This window comes from Lissotriton helveticus, chromosome 4_1 (genome assembly GCF_964261635.1).
Source record: "Lissotriton helveticus chromosome 4_1, aLisHel1.1, whole genome shotgun sequence".
NCBI classification, from domain to species: Eukaryota; Metazoa; Chordata; class Amphibia; order Caudata; family Salamandridae; genus Lissotriton; species Lissotriton helveticus.
Window position 1 is genome coordinate 95538134 of NC_136063.1, and position 20624 is coordinate 95558757.

Below are 20624 nucleotides of genomic sequence, written 5' to 3' on the forward strand. Positions count from 1 at the left end.
TTACGCTGCTTTACATTTTGGAGTGATGTTTGGAAAATACTCCACCATCTCATATGTAAAGTTAATGTAACTTCTTATAACCATATTTTCTCTCTGTATTCGATGACTTCGCACATCAAAATGGTACCATTCCTCCTGCTGACTTTGTGCCTAGAGTGAGTTTGCACCTAATGTTTTTTTTGCCCCAAAACAATTTTTTGTCTTAATTTTATTTTTCCACCCGAAAGTGTCTCATCAGACCCAGCTCTTTTTTCATCCAAATCTGATTTTGCAACTAAATACAATTTTGTTGAAATGTGTTTTTGCTCCTAAAAGGGATTTGTACTCCTAAATGTGTTTGTAGACGCCTGCTAAATTTGCACTCCGTATATTTTTGCAACCATAAGATTTAGATTCAAAAGGTGATAGTGCACCCTGCATCATTTACACAGAGAGTGAATTTACTCTTAAATGTGATGCTGCACATTTGTGTTTATAAACGTTTTGCAACCCTATGCTATTGTTGCACCAATTGTGCTTTTTCACGTGAATGAGCTGCCATCCTATCACATTCATGCACACCGATTACCCTCATGTGACAACTTTCTACGGCAGTTTCTGTCTTTTTTGAGCGATTTTGCAACTTCATTTCATTTTACACTATTGCCACACTACTATGATAACCAGATCGTGCAACTCAAAAACCTGGGCATTTCGCAAAAATAGAGGAAGGACTACAAATTTACAACAATAAAGCGGCAAAGAATGACAGCCCTCATCCCCATAGACACACCCAGAAGAGGCACTAAGAAAATAAATAAAATGTAATTTTTAAAACCAGCATAATACCTGTTAATTAAATTGCTTACTCATAACAGCTGCTCACTAGCCATGCTTTGGAACACCTAAAAAAGAGCCTCACACTGTTTTCAGTTTGCCCTCTCAAAAAAACGGGACATGAAGCACTTTTACCGCAATCTGCCTGGACAACTGTTGAAAAACCGGGAGCATCCGGGCAAATCCGGGACGCCTGGTCACCCTAATGTCACAATACTCCTGTTTATGTTGTACCAAATGTGATTTTGCACCTCATTGAATGGGCGTAACATAGGTCCCGCAGCTCCTGCAGTGAGGGGAATCCCCCAAGCTCCAGAGGGCCCCCTCAGCCCAGCACCCAGAGCTCCTGATTGAGTTGGAGGGGGCCCCTCCACGTACCTTGCAGGGGGGCCCCCTTAAGTTTCGTTACGCCACTGGTTAACTCAGACTTTGGCCACTTTCTTCTCTGGCAAGCCAAACTGAACAATAAAAGATGCTTCCCATGCCTGTCCCGGAGAACTCATAAGCAATTGCATGCTCATAGACAAGGATAAAAAGATCTGGGCCGGGCTCAACCAACTGTGTCTCTCCACTAAAACAGTTGTGACTAACCCTACGCAAGCCAAGGCATTCGCTCCAAACTGTCCTCTAACTAGGTCATTCACAGGAGCTCTCTGAAGTGCATGCCATGCACATAGAGCCATTGTTTGCAGGTCTAACCCTCAAGTCAGAGTCACAAGACCACGTCGCAAATCTGTCCTCCAAAGTTGTCGTTTCCGTATCAGTCACAGTACAGAATCTATGGGCCAGGTGTAATTTTTGTATTTTGTATCTTCCTTTTGTATTTCTTAACGGGCCGAATAAATAATTTCAGCCTGTTAAGAAATGCATAACAGCCTTTTGCTATGTGCAAAGGCCTTTAGGGAATCACAAAATCCAATTTCTACCCAGTAGAAATCGCATTTTGCGATTCCCTAAATAGAAAATCGCAAATAGGTATTTACAATTTGCGATTTCTCAGCACATGTGCAAAGCATTTCCTAAATGCAAAATGAGCATTTACGAAATGCAATTACCATTGACTCAAAGTCAATGGTAACCATGTGCAAGCCCAAGATGCTTTTTTTAAAAGTGCGATAGAAAGCACAGATGCCTCTAGGGCATATGTGTGCTCTTCATGTGCATCACTATTTTTGGAGTGCAATACGGGGGGCCTTATGCCCATAGTCAACCTTGATTTAGCATTGCCAAATAACAATTTCCTAATAGGAATGAAAATGCTAAACCGGCCCATTGGAATGAATGGCATAGGGCTTCCTAGTTGCGACTTCCTAATAGCGATTCCTACTCTGTAGAAATCGCTATTAGGAAATTGTATATTTCATACATATCATTTTGCATTTCCTAAGGACTTGCTATTTAGGAAATACAAAATTGCATTTTCATACATCTGGCCCTATACTTCCTACAGTATCCCATTACCTCAAAGTTATCATCGACACTGGTGGCACGGTGACCATTGTTCTCTTTGACTTGTCGGCCCCATTCGATACCATCTCGCACTTGACACCAATCCATAAACTTGAAGATAGCCACAGGGCTACCGATTTCATGGTTTGCATATTTTGTTTCCTACAGAACCCAGGCCACTCGGCTCCAAACATTTTCTTCTGAACCACTGCCACTCCCTCATGGAGTGCCACGTGATCTTCATTTAGACCTACGTTGTTCAATATTTATATGATTCCTGTGCAGGTTTGATCCCCACTTCAGCTGCAAAGTCCTGATGTATGTTGATGATATGCCGAGTCCACAAGAAATGTGGGAGTCCAGTTTGACAATCAGGATTGCTTCAAGTCCGAACTCACTTCTGTAACCGGAGTTTGGTTTGGACTCATACGAATGATGAGGACATTTTTCCCTTAGAGGGTCAGTTCCTGAAGTAAAAGCAGACAAAATATCACATTAATTAAACAATACAGCCAAAGGCACAAAAGCACTGTACAGTTTTATTTAACATGTAGCAGAAAGTGGACGACGAGTTACAGAATCTAGAAAAGAAAAGACCTAATTGAAAAGGGGGACAAACCAGCCTGCAAACCCAGAGAACATGAGGAGTTTACCTAAATATGTGCCTGTCAATCAAAGCAATCTGTAGATGTATGACCTAGTCGCTGAAGGTAATTGTCAATGGTCCTGAATGGTAGATTTGAACTAAAAGATATGTGGTACCCTGCTAGTTAGGTTACATAATGATGCTATGGAATGTATGGGTTATGAGGGTCCAATGGAGGGCGGCTGAAGCGGGCAGATCAGGCTAGAGCATCTAAGTACATCTGCTTCAGTTGGGGTAATTTATGTCTCCATTTTATTTACAATACACCTTCTATTGATCGACTGGCGCTATCTACATATTTTTACATGTGAAACTGCGTCGCAACAATGGCAACGAGGATGGGATGTAGAACTACACAGACAACGCCAGTGCTGGGCCCTGGACGTTACTTCATGGTATCCTATGATTTCAATGTTGCCATTTCCTGTCCTGCTGAGGGGTTCCAAAATAAGGTCGCATACATGTCATCAACATGAGCTTTAATACACTGATACATATCACCATGATAGAAAAACTCAATAGGTTTCAGGTGGTTTTAAAGTGGCATTAGAAAAAATTAAGTGCTGACAATTCATCAAAGAAGTATGGATTGGACAAGGGTGGCAGACATCATGGTCACCAATGCCCTAAATACCATTTGAGGCATAAAGAGTTTCTCTAGAATTGTGGTATATACTGTTGGCCCTTCTTCAGACTTAGCATTTCCGACCAGGCCATATATATGTATTTGTAAATCTGTAAGCAAGTGTTCCCTGTATGACTCACAAAGGCCTTCATTTCAAGACCCCTATTTATATGGCTCAAAAACTAGAATAATCTGGGAGTTGCAGACTGTCACAAAGTGCAAGTTTATTTCTCCTGAAACCACAGATTTTCCACAAAAAGAGAACGAGTCACAGAGCTTTCTCAGGCACTGCCCCGAAGATTTGGAACTCTCTAGTAGCCGTGCGCTTTATAAGTACCTATTTCATTCATTCATTCTTCCACCAGAAGTCCATCAAATCTTATCCACCCCTTCTTTCAAAGGGAAGTGAAAAAAAACTTCCTACTCAACAAGTATCTGCCTTAAATAGCCTTGGCTCCACTGCTCACTTACTGCCCCCTGATTAACTACTAGATTGTTGTACACCTGTGAATCCCAGTGTTCACCTGATATGCACATATATGTAATGAATGTTCTTCTTCCATTACTGTATCTGTCCTACTCTAAATGTGATGCACTCTGAAACCCGCTAGGATCGTGTTCGCGCTATGCATATATATGGGGAAACATCCTTTACAACGCAACTTTTACCAAGCAGTGCCTTTACGATGCAACTTTTACAACGCAAACCATTACAACGCATTGCGCTGGGGGCGCTCTAGGATAGGGAATAGGTTTAATTTACTGTCCAACACCTTCCCTACTATCCACGGGGACTGGAGTTGGAATAGTAAATTAAACTATTCACTATCCAGCGCCCCAAAGCACTATGCGTTGTAATGGTATGCGTTGTAAAAACCGCGTTGTAAAAGCATGCGATGTAAAAGCATGCCTTGTAATGTCATACATCCATATATATGTAACGCTTGTCCTTTCCCACTATTATACCCTACCTATCCTAATTGTGAAGTGCTCTGATACCTGCCTGGGTCATGTTCACGCTATAGAAAACTTTATACATAACAAGCACTGGCGTTGCCAATAGGTTTCGCATTTGGAAAGTTGGAGCTATTGGTTTTGTAAATGACATTTTATATTTATATATTGTTATTGACAATGCCAATAACGATATATAAATATAAAATTTCATTTACAAAACCAATAGCTACAACTTTCCTGCTGCGAGACCTATTGGCAACGCCAGTGCTTGTTTTGGGGACTTTTCTCGCAGCGCTGCTTGTTCTAGTGAAGTGGATAATAAACAAACCAGTAGACCGTCAGGTTTGCGGGGCTTCTCATCCAACATATATCTGTAGCAGGTTATGTGCTTCTTAAAGATTTCAACCTCATGCAGAGTTTAATGCGTCCCTGCTTTGTCAATTTGAACAGTGTCTCAAACGTTGTTTAACAAAATCAAGAGTGGTTCTTAGCAATTAATTTCTGCTGTCAATAGTGTTCTCGAACCGGGGGAGCCACAACAGAAGACAAGCATTGGCCGCGCGGCTGGACCGCAAAGGAATAATTTAAAAAACAAGCATGAAATGAATAAATGCAAGAAAAGATAACAAGCACACACGAGCAGAGGCAGGCCAACATCAAGCAACACTGATGGGGGTGGAGCACTGAGGAGATTAAGTGCCGGAGAAGCAGATGCGAGTCACGGCAAGTGAATAATTAGGGGAAGCTTGTGAAACCTATTTGGGTGGAATATGCAACTTATTCATTATAAGAAACAAACCTTTGCAATGCAATAGGGCTCGCATTAGTAAAGTTAGAGGTATTAGTATTGTAAATGACACATTTTTTATTTTTGTTTTTGTTTTGAAAATAGCGAAATTAATAACTTTGTCATTTACAATGCCAATAGTGTTAACTTTTGCAAACGTGACACCTATAGCATTTGTAATGCAATATGTGTTGTATTTACATGACTTAGATGTATTAATATTAAAAATAACAATGGGTTGTATTTTTTTCAATATTTATTACTTAAATAAAAGTTATTGTAATTTATAATGGCAACAGCTTAAACTTTTGCAAATAACTTTTTGGAAGATTATGTTTAGTGTATTTTATTGTGATGAAAATACAAGAACAGAAGTGAAATATTAACATTTTTTTGTGACACTTGTAATAAAGTTTGAAACATTGAGTGAACATATTGGAATCAGTTGTTCTTGAATGGTTGTACAGATTGATGCTGTGGTGGCTCTGAATGATGTTGTGGCGGCGACGAGTGATGCTGTAGCGTTCAGTGATGCTCTGGTAGCGCATAGTGATGTTGTGGTGCCCCTGAGTGATGCTGTGGTGATGCAATGGATAGTGAGGGCGATAGATAGAGGGAGGATGAGAGATAGAGGCAGGGTAAGAGGGCGAGAGATGGAGTGTGGGCGAGGGATGGAGTGAGGGCGAGGGATGGAGTGTAGGCGAGGGATGGAGTGGTGGTGCTGAGTGGTGCTATGGTGGTGCTGAGTGGTGCTGTGGTGGTATTTGATATTTGATATTTGATATTTGTGTGGTATTTCTAGAGCGCGACGTTCGCTCCGGAGGGAGCATCTTGGCGCTTAGAACCTAAATGAGCCAGTCCAGGAGGATTAGATGGAAGTTTTGGAATAGTCCTCGGGGAGGTTGAAGATCCATGTTTTTAACAGTTTTTTAAAAGATTTTTCCTGGGTTTGTTGTCTGAGAATTTTGGGCAGTTTGTTCCAGGCTTTAGATGCAAGGAAGCTGAGGGTCTTTTCTCCTTTAGTTTTCAGATTGAATTTTGGGATGAGGATGAGGTGGTCATTGGTTGAACGAAGGAGACGGCTGGGCACATAGTGGGAGAAGCGCCTGGTGAGGTATTTGGGGCCTGTCTTATTGTAGGCACGAAAGGCTATAGTCAGGATTTTGAATAAAATCCTTTTGTGAAGGGGAAGCCAGTGAAGTGAATGAAGCGCTGCGGAGATGGAGGATCTGCGGGGTAGGCCCAGTACAAGACGGGCAGCTGTGTGAAGTACGCTTTGCATTTTTAGGAGGGTGCTCTTTTTGACTCCTGCAAGCAAGCCGTTGCAGTAGTCTAGTCGCGAGATTATGAGCGCGACTGTCACCGTCTTTCTGGCATCGATGGGGAGGAGGTCGAAGAACTTTCTCAAGGATCTGATCATTCCGAAGCATTTGCCTGCGACAGTTCTGACATGCTGATCAAAGGAAAGGTCAGAGTCAAAGATTACGCCGAGGTTCCTGGCCGACGACACAGTCTGGGGGGGGGCAACAGAATTGTCCGGCCACCATAATGCTGGACAAAAGGAGATATTAGTGCCAATGGGGAGGATCTCTGTTTTGTTTGAATTGCATTTTAGGTGGTTCGTGTCCAACCATCGGAATACTTCGGTCAGGCAATGTTTCAGGTTGAGTTCGGCTTTGGTAGAAAGTTTGTCCAGTGGCACAATGAGCTGTGTGTCATCGGCATACGAAGTGACAGGTATGCCGAATGATTCTATCAGGTTAAGGAGGGGAATGAGGTAAACGTTAAAAAGGAGAGGGCTTAGGATAGATCCTTGTGGGACACCTGAGGAGACCTGTTTGTCTTTGGAATGGAACGGGCCAAGCATGACAGTTTGCGAACGGTCGGAGAGAAAAGACGTAATCCAGGATAGGGCGGAGTCGGAGATTCCGATGTCCCTGAGTCTATTGATGAGGATGGTGTGGGAGACGGTGTCAAACGCCGCCGTAAGGTCGAGAAGGATTAGGATGGAGTTTTTTCTCTGATCTTGTAGAGTTTTAATGGTGTCTGACAGTTCAATGAGAGCAGTTTCTGTCGAATGCTTGGGGCGGAAACCGGATTGCTGGGGGTGAAGAAGATTGTTATCGTCCAGATAGCGTTTCAGTTCGCTGTGGACTAGATGTTCCGTGATTTTGCCCAAAGCCGGAAGTAGCGAAATAGGGCGGAGATTGGTGAGATCAGTCAAGGGTTTATTTGCTTTCTTCATGAGGGGTTTGACGATCCCTTTTTTCCAGCGGCTGGGTACTGAGCCTGAGCTGAGCGAGGAGTTGATTAGGTTGTTGATGGTCGGGTTGACATCATTGATTAATTGGTGAAGTATCATGGGGGGACAGGGATCGGACGGTGCGCCAGATTTGCAGGCCAGAATGGCTATTTTCGATTGCTCAAGGGTGACCGGGGAGAAACGGCTTAGCGTGGCGCCTAGGGGAGCCGGTAGAAGGGACACTGGGGGAGTAGTGAGGGGGGGGAAGTTAATTTGGAGAGAGGCAATTTTTTCCTCGAAGTAATCAGAAATTTGATCGCAAAATTTCTGGGAAGGGGGGATAACTGGCTGAAGTACCTTTGGATGCGTGAATGATTTGACAATTGTGAACAGGGCCTTTTGTTTTTGGCCCGCATTATTTATGGCATTGACATAGTAGTTCTTTTTGGCCTGTTTAATTTCCAAAAGGTAGTTTTTCCTTGTTGCAATATAGGAGGAGCGATTGGTAGCCTCGTATGTTTTCCGCCATTTTCTTTCTGCCTTTTTACATAGCAGATGTGTTTTTGCAAGTTCTGGTGTGAACCAGGGGGCATTGGTTTTGGTTTTGGTTTTGCCCCGGGAGATACGGGGGCGTGAAGGCGGGATTCTGGATTTGATTTCTTGAGAGATCCAGTTATGGAAGAGATCGGCGTCGGTGTCAACATTGCCGGAGAGGATGGGCGTTTGAGTTTGCATTGAGGGATTGTGAGTGAAGTTCTCTTGAACCTTTTTCCAGTTAATATAATTTTCAGGGTGAAAGGTAGATTTGTCACGATTGGGTAGGTTTTTACTAAGGATGTGGAATGGGATCAGGAAGTGATCAGACCAAATCTGGGGCAAGGGGGAAAGAGTGGTCAAGGAAGGGAAGTTTGTGCAAATACCATCAAGGGTGTGACCCAGGGAGTGGGTGGGTGAGGTGACGAGTTGCCTAAAATTGAACATCTCGAGCGATTGTATGAAGTTGATGGTATGAGTATCGATTTCCGATTCAAGATGGAGGTTAAAATCACCAAGGAGGGTGAAAAAAGGGTATCTAAGGGAGAGATGTCCTAACGAGTCGTACAGCGAGTCGAGGAACTCTGATGCATTGCCTGGTGGACGGTAGATGAGTCCGCCGGAGAACGAGGTGTGTTCGTTTAATTTGATAGAGAAGCCTAATCCTTCAGTCTTTTGCAGAGGCTCGAGACTAAAGGTATGGCAAGGGAAGGAATCTTTAAGGATGATTGCCACACCGCCGCCTCGGCCTTTGGCTCTATCTTCCCTAAAAAGTGAGTAGCCCAGGGGAAGAGCAATGGCGATGTCAGGGTTGCTATCTGCTGTGAGCCATGTCTCAGTTATCATGAGGCAGTCGAGGTCGGACTCCAAGATGAGGTCGTGTATATCTTGGTTGTGCTTGCACATGGAGCGAGCGTTGATCAGACCGCCTTTGAAGGAGGGTAGGGGGGCCTGAAGAATGTTGGCCGATGGGGCGGCTGAGTGGGGCTCGGCGGACCAGTGGCAGAGTTTGCACCTAAGTGGGCCTGTAAAGGTGGATGGATCAAATCTGCATGGACAATGTTTAGTGGCCTGTAGTTGACGAAGGTCACTAGGTTGGTAGGAAATACGAGAGGTGGGTTGGGCAGAGTTTCCTGCGCCTGTCGCGGTCTTGGTGCGGACGGGCGCAGACGGGCTTGCCTTAGGCGCGCCTTCGGCGCGCAAACGGCGCTCCCGCTGCGCTCGTCCGCTGCGCTCGTCCGCTGCGCTTCCTGTGCATGCACATGTTTGTAGAGAGGGGGCGTGGCCTAAGTGGGCGTGACCAGAATGGGCGTGGCCTGCGCGCACGCCTGTGCTAATGGCGGCCGCTGTTTTGGTAAGAGCGCGAGCAGCGTTTAAGATCAGCTGTGCGCTTGGGATTGGAGTGAGAAGCGCGTGAGGCACACAGAAGGGTGAGTGAGCAATACACAGAGTTAAAATGCAGTTTTTCACGATCAAAGTGCAAATTTAAAAGTTAAAATGCAGTTTCTTAAATCAAAATGCAATTAGTCAGCTTGAAGAGTACCTCCAGCTCCCGGCTATTTTGCCTCAGGAATGGGTGGAAGGGTCGGTCAGACGCTAGATAAGGCGGTGTATTTATTGCTCAGTCCGGGGGCGTGGCCTAAGTGGGCGCGACCAGAGGTAGATTGATAATGTGGTGGTGCTGAGTGGTGCTGTGGTGGTGCTGAGTGATAATGTGGTGGTGCTGTGTTGGTGCTATGTTGGTGCTGAGTGGTGCTATGGTGGTGCTGTGGTGGTGCTGAGTGATAATGTGGTGGTGCTGATAATGTGGTGGTGCTGAGTGATGCTGTGGTGATGCTGTGGTGGTGCTGTGGTGGTGCTGTGGTGGTGGTGAGTGATAATGTGGTGGTGCTGAGTGTTAATGTGGTGGTGCTGAGTGATAATGTGGTGGTGCTGAGTGATAATGTGGTGGTGCTGAGTGATAATGTGGTGGTGCTGAGTGGTGCTGTGTTGGTGCTGAGTGGTGTTGCTGTGGTGGTGCTGTGGTAGTGCTGAGTGATAATATGGTGGTGCTGAGTGATAATGTGGTGGTGCTGAGTGATAATGTGGTGGTGCTGAGTGATAATGTGGTGGTGCTGAGTGATGCTGTGGTGGTGCTGAGTGATAATGTGGTGGTGCTGAGTGATAATGTGGTGGTACTGAGTGATAATGTGGTGGTGCTGAGTGCTAATGTGGTGGTGCTGAGTGCTAATGTGGTGGTGCTGAGTGATACTGTGGTGGTGCTGTGGTGGTGCTGAGTGGTGCTGTGGTGGTGCTGAGTGGTGTTGGAGTGGCACTGAGTGATGCTGGGGTGGCGCTGAGTGATGCCGTGGTGGTGCTGAGTGATAATGTGGAAGGGAAGGGAAGAAAGAAAGAACGAAAGAAAGAAGGAGGAAGGAAAGAAAGAAAGGAATGAAAGGGAGGGAGAAAAGGAAGGAAGGAATGGAAGAAAGAAAAGATGGAAAGGAAGGAAGGAATGGAAGAAAGAAAAGGAAGGCAAGAATGGATTGAAAGGAAGGAAGGAAAGGAAGGAAAGAAAAGAAGGAAAGAAAGGATAAAAGGAAAGAAAGAAAGGATTCTAATTGCAAGGGTCAACATGAACAGGCTTGTTTTGAAGATGTAGTCCCCAAATTTGAGATTCCACGACAGAGAGGGGCTGTGAAGGACGGAGGCGACAGGCAGAGGCCACGGGGACATCAAAGGAAGGGTGGGAGGGAAAAAACGCATTAGCAAGCGAGAAAAGCCATAAACACCAGGGGGGCGGGGAAGCAGATTGCCTCCAAGCTTTCAAGCCTTTGTGAGGCCAAGCGCGTGCCTGGGGAAGGAACGTTGAGTGCTGGCCAGAGGAGAGCAACAGACAGGCAAGAAAGAGGACAAAGTGGAGCACTGGGCGGGAGAAGAGAAGGGTGTGAGAGAGATCCACGTGGAGAGATCAAAGTGGGGTGCTGCATAGGGATGGGGTGAGGACTCGGAGAAAACAATGTGGAGTAGTGGGTGGGGGAGCATCTAAGGGTAGAACGGGGAGGGGGGAGCAGAGAAGTGCCTCAGGAAAACAGCCCAAAAAAATATGCACACTCATGCAGTGTTTTACAAGAAAAGAAAAAAAAAGACTTCCCGAAAAGTTTAAGAATAGAAATAGCCTATCAGAGAGGTGGTGAACAGGGTAAGCTTCATAGGAGGGAAAAAGACATGCTAATGGTCTAAAATAAAGGTAGCAAATAACCCAGCAAATATAAAGCAAGCAAATGTGAGTGACAAACCACAAAGCCAATGGTAACCAATGAGAGGAATGTATACTACCTAAGCTTTCAGCATGTCCCCAAATAGGGAGGAGGGTTGGGGAAAGGTGCCTCTGTGCTGCTGCCTGCCCTGCTGCGGTCATGATTTATTTATCTCATCCTGGGCAGGAGGTCGCTGGCGCTGCAGTAATAACAACATGCTGGTTTTTCACTGCAGATCAGTTAAAATAGCGGGTATTGGGCAAATTACTCATGAATGTTGTGATTCACAAAATGGCGAAAAGGTGGGGGTTTCTGGTTATTGCGGACTCCTGCAGGGACTGCAGAACCCACGGGGTTGCACTTTCAGGGAACTGTCTACCATTTGCAGTTCCTTGCTGTTAACACCTCCCTCCTTCAGCGATCTATCCTGCTGAATAAATCCATTGGCAAGACAAGATTAAATCTGTTAGCTTTCTTCCTGTTGTATACTAGCCACATACGCTGCCAGGGGCGGAAACTCTTATAAACAAGTTTTAACTCAAAGAACTCCCTTTCTTGACTTTTTGTGAAGGGCTAAAACTAATGCGCACGAGGAACGAACTGGCATGCAGGTGATGGCGGCGCAGGGGGGCACCTCTCCTTGTGAGAGAAAAAGGGGGTTGTTAATTGCTGGATGATAAGCTGGATCCAGTGATAGCGGCTTGAAGTCAAATCAAAGTCAGAAGGTTGAAAGAGCGCCTCTGCTGGTGTTGTTTCCCCTCTCTTCACACGCTATGCTGCTGTGCTGCCTGTGGACGCACAGAAGCGAAGGCTGCATCTGGGGGCTGCGGGGGAGAGGCGGGGGCGCTGTCACTGGAGAGAGGGGTGAACAGAGAATGGGAGAGTGTGGCAGAGGGAACGTCGGTGAGGGAAGGGGGCAGGCAGGTTACTAGCGGAAAGGGGCAGTGTTACTGTTACCGAGGAGAGTGTGACAGGGGCCAGCGTGGAAAGGGGTGACAGGCAGGAAGGAGAGTGTGCCAAGGACTATTGGACAGAGAGCGCCGTAGTGGAGAAGAAAAAGAGTGATCGAGAAAGATTAACTGAGAAGCAAAAGGAGAGAGAGCGGGAGAGAGAGCGAGAGAGAGAGAGAAAGAGGGGAAGGCAGAAGGTAGTGGGAGTGTTACAAAGGCGAGAGAGAGAAAGAAAGAGAGAGAGCCCGTGGCAGAGGAGAAGGAGACAGAGGGTATCGGAAACAAATGAGGATGCATGGGACAGGTGGGTAGGAGAGAGTGTGCAAGTGAATACTGGAGAGATAGTCCAGCAGTGGAGGTGAGAAGTAACTGGTAGTGGTATGTAGTCACAGGGCTAAGAGAGTGTAACAGAAGAGGAAGCTTCAGTGGAGTGACAGAGGAAGGAGGTGACAGGAAAAGAGGGTCGGGGAAAGGACGCCGTGAAAACACGGAAACAAAATCAGCTCACAGTCACAGCAACAGTAAACTGCAATTATAACATGAAACAGTCATTTTTATGGCAGTGTTTGGCATTCAAAATGACATACCTATGGACTTTCACAGGATGAAGTGCCCCAAAGTGTAGACTGAACATATTCATAACAATAAAAGTAATCTCCGGGGTGATTAAATGTGTGCAAGGTTAATAAAAAGTAGGATGGCGGTGATTACAATGCCTTTGAATTCCTTGAAAGAGACAGAGTCCAAATACTTTAAAGATAAATTCAATCATCATCTGAAACCTTAGATGTAAAATGCAGAACAGAACGGAAAGCTTAAAGATGTTAATTGGTGTCTACATGGGCTGATGGGAGGAGAAATGCGAGTAGTGAGGGGAGGAGAAATGCCAGAGGTTTTCACGTGCACTGACTGAAATCCGATCTGCCCGATGGTTTAGCTCTGAGCTCTGGTTTACTCACTATACTGTCGTCCTATTATTCCTTGCGGAATTAATAGGACGAGCCCTAAAAAAACGAAATGAATAAATAAATACATAAGGTGGGCATACTGTGTGGGGAGGCGGGAGGGGCTGAAAGAATGGGGCGAGCCCTAAAAAACAAGTTGCTGGGAGAGGAAAAGGGAGTGGGAGGGAGGAGGAGGCAACAGGCAGACGGCCAGAATGCGAGTCACGGCCTGACTTGCAAGTGAAGTGAATAATTAGGGGTGGAGTAACCAGAGCATGTGTGGATACAGATGTAATTAAGAGTGATAAGGGAGGAGGAGCGTGAAAGACGTGAGGGAAGCGAGTCACGGCCTGCGGCCGTGAAGTGTGAAGCAGTGGGCGGGGAGGCAGGAGCAAATGGGAGCCGAGTGAGGGGAGGCAGGCGGATTAGGGAGAGATGCGCGTGCTTGTGTGGTCACGTGACCCGCTTTTGTGTTCACGTGACCTCACATGCACTGTGAAGAAACCGCAGTGAAACCGCAGTGGTTTCACTAGTCGATCAAGCCCTTGAGTTTTCGCCTATTCCATTCGCAAGCGAATGGTAATAGGCGAAACCTAAAATGGAAACATTGCGTCACCTACCAATGGGATGAGGAATTGCTACAAAGATAAAGAAACAGAACTATAATTCAATAGCAGTTCCATAGACCTTTGGGTCTTCTCCAACTGATATGTGAGCCATTTTTCCATATACAATCCACACACTGATGGCAATGGAACAGTGCTATTCCCATACTGAGGAAGAAGCAATTGCCATACTGTGGGAACGCATACCTTTAACTTGTACCGCCACCAACACCAATTCCTGGTGGCCTGTCATCACGAACTTCCAGGAGCCAGCATTCTTATCGGCACAAGAGAACATAAAATGGACCCTGCAGCTTCAGGAATATTCATCCCAGGTGATTTACAAACCAGGCCCCAACAGCCCAGGAGATCATCTCTCGAGGCACCACACCCCACCACCACCCCACTACATGTCCAGAAGCATTACAACAGTAGGAGGCAAAGGAGCATGCGTAACTCATTGTCCGCACTCTTACCCTTCTCACACCCAGGAGAGCTATGAATGAGAAATGCTTTCAATCTGGCAGCAACTCTGACAAAAATACCCTCAAGGACAAACCACTCACATTGATGATTCCCTCAAGTCTTGTAGCTCTGCACAGAGCTCACCTGTGCCAGAATATGATCTTCTCAGAAGTACTTATGTTTCAATATATTTTATTAAACTTCAGATAACCTGACGGGAACATTACAGCATTCACGTGATTGTCGCCAAAAGTTCAAAAAGTCCTATCTGGTATGAGAAAACCTCAAAGGTGGCCACAGATTTGAAGAGTAGGCTTGCACAAATGTAAAAATATCTCAGTGTCTCTGTGCGACCTGTAGAAATCGTATACGGCACAGACAGACAAAATAAGCCAACCTGTAGACGTTCCGTAAATGATACCACTCTGTCACCAGAGAAGTGCCCCCAGCCCGCATTCACCTGGATTGTTCAAACCTCACCAGCCCATGTGCTCCTCAGAAGTCTCTTCATCATACTCTACAACATTGATTGTTCCTAAGGAGAGTTGAGGTTTCTAATGAAGACTCTGCCATTGTCCATCTCTCTTGCTCTATCTTCACCGTATAGCCAAGTGATGCAGCATTCCCAATGTTTATCATATTGTCTCCAGATTTCTATGTGAGCCTTCTTCTGAGTCTGTGGTTTCAGGTCTTGGAATATGACCAACTTTATGGCTCCCCATTTCACTTATTTTCATTGTTGTCACTAACCCTGGGCAAAGCACTACGCTACGCTCGCGTAGTTTGCGAAGTTTGCGCTACTTTGCACTACGCGAATTGCACGTAGCACAGTGCAAACACGGGTAGCGGTCATTTTTTGCTTGCTCGCGGTCCTCAAAATCAAGTTGACGACCGCGAGCATGCTAAATGGCATCCCGACGAGGCTTTATCCTCATTCGCGATCAGCAACATCAAGTTGCCATTCGCGAGCGTGGAAAATAACCCTCCCGGCGAGCTTCTCAACGCGGGGAGGTAAGGTTTCTCATTGCGAGTGGTCACGTATGCTCATGACCGCTCATGATGAGGATCTACCAGTCCGCATTGAGAATGCTGCCGCTTGAGTAAAAATCTACTCGACCGGCAGTAAAAGACATCTCGCACTGTGCAAGATGCCGTTTTCAATGATTGCACAGTGCGGACAAGCATCAGGCACTGTGCAATCATCGCGAACAGCGTACTATGCAGTTCGCGTAGTGCTACGCGTAGCTCGCGTAGTGCGAAGTCACTTTGCGTAGCTTCGCGTAGCGCTACTTCGCGAACTACGCTCAGGGTTCGTTGTCACTCTCATAAGTTGATCTCTGAAATCTGTTGATTTAAACCCCACTAGTACAGTGGCTGAAAGCTCAAGGGGCATGGTGTCTACCAGCCAAACAGTACCAAGAAGTTCACTATCATAATAATGGTGACTAGGTACGTCTAATGGACTAGTGCATACATTAAAATAAGCAGAAGTACATAGCACGTGAACCTGTAGCTTTAGTTGCCAGATATTTGTATTCACAAATATATGCCCCGTCATCACTGGCATTCTTGTTTCATATTTCCTGCTGCAAACAGCGAAAATCAAAGTTCTGCTACACATTGGTAAAAATCTGATCATTTTCTCCTAATTTTTGACGCCCTGTCTTGTTCCTCTTCTCCTTCTTATATGTGTGCACTTCTCTAACTAAATAGTCACCTGTGATGCTGATGGGTAAGAGAAATTGTATAGGACAAAATATCTGAGAAGGACAGATATATAAAGAGACATCGCTTCTGATTACATCCTAAAATATTCAAATGTGCATTCTTCCTAAATGGAAATTCATAAATTAATATCCACAATAGATTTCCTGCTATGAATAATATATTTAACAAAGCTACTGAATGCCATTGTGCCTGTGTTCGAGAAAATGTTCCAATAAAGTTTTTTTCAATTCATTCCTATATTGACATTTTATTATTCCATGATTTTTTAACCTTGGTTACAAGCACGCTATTTTATCGGCACTACAGATCATACCCAAAATAATAGCAACATATGATCATCATACCCAAAATAATAGCAACATATGATCCATGACAGCCCTATATGTTCAGGGGTGAAATTAACAGTTGTTATATGTTTAGTTGCATGCATGACATAAAATTACCTATGAACCTCTTTGAAGATCACTTTTTGCTGTCATCATCCTAACGCCAAAAAACATGAGTCATATACTCTAATATACTACCTCCACTGTAATTTCAACATTGGAAAAATCTGTAAACTGGTGCATGGTGTGGTAATGTGAATGGGAATTTTCGTGAATGAATGTATGTTAACATTGGTGAAAATGGCTAAGACACGGAGAGGGCACCTAAACCGTTATGATTCGTCAACTCCGATGGAAATCTCAGGAATAGGTCACAAGTGTGTGCCTATATGCTACATTAATGATGCCGTATATTCAGATCATAAGGTATAAGCAATAAGTAGGTAGTCTACCCCTGTCGTCTAGCATTAAAATCATTGAGGAAGTGAGACAAGATATAAAAATTAAATAAAAGCGAAAAGAGAGAGAAGGTCGGAATCAGCGGACACTATGCGTTACCTATCAGAGAAAGAGGAAGGAATAGAACATCAGAGTTGAGAAGACTAGAGTCTAAAATTATTATCAAGTATAACACCATGCATCCTGAGGGACTCAATTTGGATGAGGAATTATCAGCGCACCTGTAAGTTGGGTCTATAGCCTAATTATTCTAGCTGCCATTCCGAAAAAATCACATTTTTAAGGTTTTTAAGAATTATTGTATATAGCAGTGTTTCTCACTGTAAAAATAAATGTTGTAATTTCTGTTTGCTGTTTTAGATGGGAAGATTGGAAGGCAAAAGAGCACAAATATCTCACCGCGAGTTTCTTTAGTGCAGTCAACTGTTTTCAGCAACATTTGTTTTATTGGCGAAATGCAATGTATGGTATTGCCCACTAGAGCACAACTAAGTTTACTGAAGCACAGAAGGATGAACTGTTTGTGAATAGCAGTAACTATTTGAAAGTTTAACAGCCTAACAATCGTTTTGTTTATATTTCTTCACTTGGGGCAGTTTGATTTAAATGTGCCAGCCCACTGGGGCAGAATTGTCTAACGTAACCCGGTTTCCAAGGCTATGAACGAGTTCAAAAGATATATATAAAGCTATCAGAGAGCGTGATATTTCCTTTCTAGATTGTAGACAATTAAATATTTTGTAAACTTAGCAACCTAAACTGTGTGAATGTCTGTATCAGTCTCTAACATATGCATTAACTTAGACATAATTAATCACTCAGCTATACAGTCAGTCACACACCTACTTAATCATCCATGCTGACTCTTATACACCCATTCATTCTTCAATACACTTTGGCATATATATATATAGTCCGCTGTATGCATTTGAAGATTGGTGCTTGAAAATAAAACATCTTGCCTTAACTTCTGGATTCACTGGTCTCTGTTCGCCACTGGTTGGAGGTTCGGGATCGTTTGTTTGGATTATATATATATATATATATATATATATATATATATATATATATATATATATATATATATATATATATAAAACATATTTACATTTTATAGAAAACACATTCACTGGATGATATCATCAGTGATGTCATTTGAAATGTCATCAGTGATGTCATTGACCATGACATGAATGATGTAATATGTGACATCATCAGCAGTGCATTGCGGGGGCGCGAGTTATAGTTAGCTCAACTAAGTATAACAGCGGAATTTCTATCATTTTGTTTGAGTGAAATGTCCAACTAACTATAACGTCCCTAAAACCTATGTTTTTTTCTGTGAATTTCTAAGGTTTTTTAAATACTAATTCCTCACTATAACGTCTGTAAAACCTATGGTTTTTTCAGTGAATTTCAAAGGTTTTTTAATTATCATCCCATTCTCAACCTGGTGAAAACTGCAATCTCACCACTCTTCCATCGATACCTTCCGCCAACAAAATCGCCGCAAACAAGAGCCACAACTAACGCTAATGATATGCAAAGTAGGCGTTCCCATACAAAAAAACATGAAAACACCACTTCCCCATATTTTCAGCAACCAGCCAAATCTGCAATGCGATCCAAAAAGCAGATGATAAGCCAATTTACCAGTAACAAATTAACATAAACCTTTAACTGGTGTAAGGAGGTTGATTATCTACTGCGTGAATTAGACCCAACTCACAGCCACATCTAAAGACCAACATGTGGTAGAGCTACTGATCATGCAGCTCCGGCACCCAACAAGGCCACAACACCCAGCGCCGCCACCACCAGAACCACCCCCCGCTACTACCACCGAGGCAGCGTAAAACAGGACAATGGACCTTCCCAAAATACCATGTCCCCTCAGTTGCATAATCGCTGAATGTTGGGAGATATGGCAACCAACTATATATGAAGAAGGCAAGTCACCCATCAATAATAATGCACACAATGCCAAGTGTAACGCTGATGTGCTGCACAGACCTCACTATGCAAAGCACAAACCTTTCCATGTGGAGATATACTATTGATACCTGTAGTGTAGTGCACAGTGGACGCAACCATGTTACCTTAGGCAGTGGGGAAGATCTTGGTCAAGTAGCTGTGTTGTTCCCCCCTGAAAGCGGAAGCGGAGTGGGTTGGTCCAAAGTACGCCACTCCAGCGTAGGAGTATGAATAAATAGGCCAGGCCGTGCGCGTGGTTCACTTGTGGGAAGACCAACGAGTCTGCAGAGCGGCAGCCCTCACCCTGGCCCGTGGCTACCCCCATGGCCGCGGGCATCCTCCACACAGGCCCCCTGCAAACCCAGCGGCACAGCACCGCAGACTTATGTCTGTACCGACTACTGCCTTCAATCTACACTGCGGACAGCAGGGTTCACAACTTGAATTCAGCCCTGATTGATTTATTAATTGCACAGAGAATTGTACTCTATGTCCTCGGATTTTGTCACGAAGAAGTGACAAGCAGCATTCCTCGATGTCTATGCTAACTACTGACTACGATCTACACTGCGGACAGCAGGGCTCACAATTCAGATGCAGTGGCGATTGCAGATGACGCAGTCCAGTACGCAAGACACGTTGCTCCCAGTGCGGCCCGCTGGGACCACGCATCATCGCAGGATGCGCACACGCTGTGTGCTTCAGGTGCTACTAACTCTCTGCACCATAAGTCACCTCCACATGGCCTTACCAAGGCAAGACATTGCTCCCAGTGTGGCCCGCCGGGACCATGTATCATCGCAGGGTGTACACACGCCGAGTACTCCAGGTTCCACTAACTGTGCAGCTCAACTCCACGCCACTTGTCTGTGCGCCCATCCTGACCACTGCCGGCGCCCTACACTGGGGTTACACCGATCACAATTCAAGATTAGTAGCGACGCAAATTGTGTAAGAGACTATAATGGGTTAAGAAGACCAAATGCTCCCAATCTGTGCAGCTCAAGTCAACGTCACCTGCCTGTGCGCCTTTCCTGACCGCTGCCTCCTGCCTACACTGTGGAAGACTGGCGACACGTGGTGCCAGCTAACCCTGTTCAACACAAGCCGATCCCACCTGTGTAACTGGTTCTTGAGTACTGAGTGGCAGCGACCCCAACTTCGTGGCAGCGACCACAACACCGGGCTTCAATCAGTGAAGGATATTTGCATATGGAAGGCCAGTGACACGTGGTGCCACTGAACCTGTACTACGCAGGCCGGTGGGGCCACCAATGTATGCACATGGCTATGGGCCCTTGCTCACCGCTACCTCTGACTTACACAGTGGAAGACCGTCGACACATGGTGCCACTAAGCGTCTTCAACACAAGCCGATCCCACATGTGTAACTTTGACTTGAGTCCTGAATAGCAGTGACCCCAACTCCGTGAGTCAACCACAGCACCAGACTCCCTTCGATCAGTGAGGCATATTGCCATATGGAAGGCTGGCGACACGTGTTGCCACTAACTCTGTTCAACACAAGCCGATCCCACATGTGTAACTGTATCCTAAGTCCTGAATGGCAGTGACCCCAAGCCCGTGGCAGCGACCACAGCACCAGACTCCCTTCGATCAGTGAGGCATATTTCCATATGCAACGGCGGCGACACGTGGTGCCACTAACTCTCTTTAACACAAGCCGATCCCACGTGTGTAACTGTGTCCTGAGTCCTGATTTGCACTGACCCCAAGTCCTTGGCAGCGACCACAGCACCACGCTCCCTTCGATCAGTGAGGCATATTTCGATATGTAAGGCCGCGACACGTAGTCCCACTAACCCTCTTTAACACAAGCCGATCCCACATGTGTAACCGTGTTCTGAGTCCTGAATG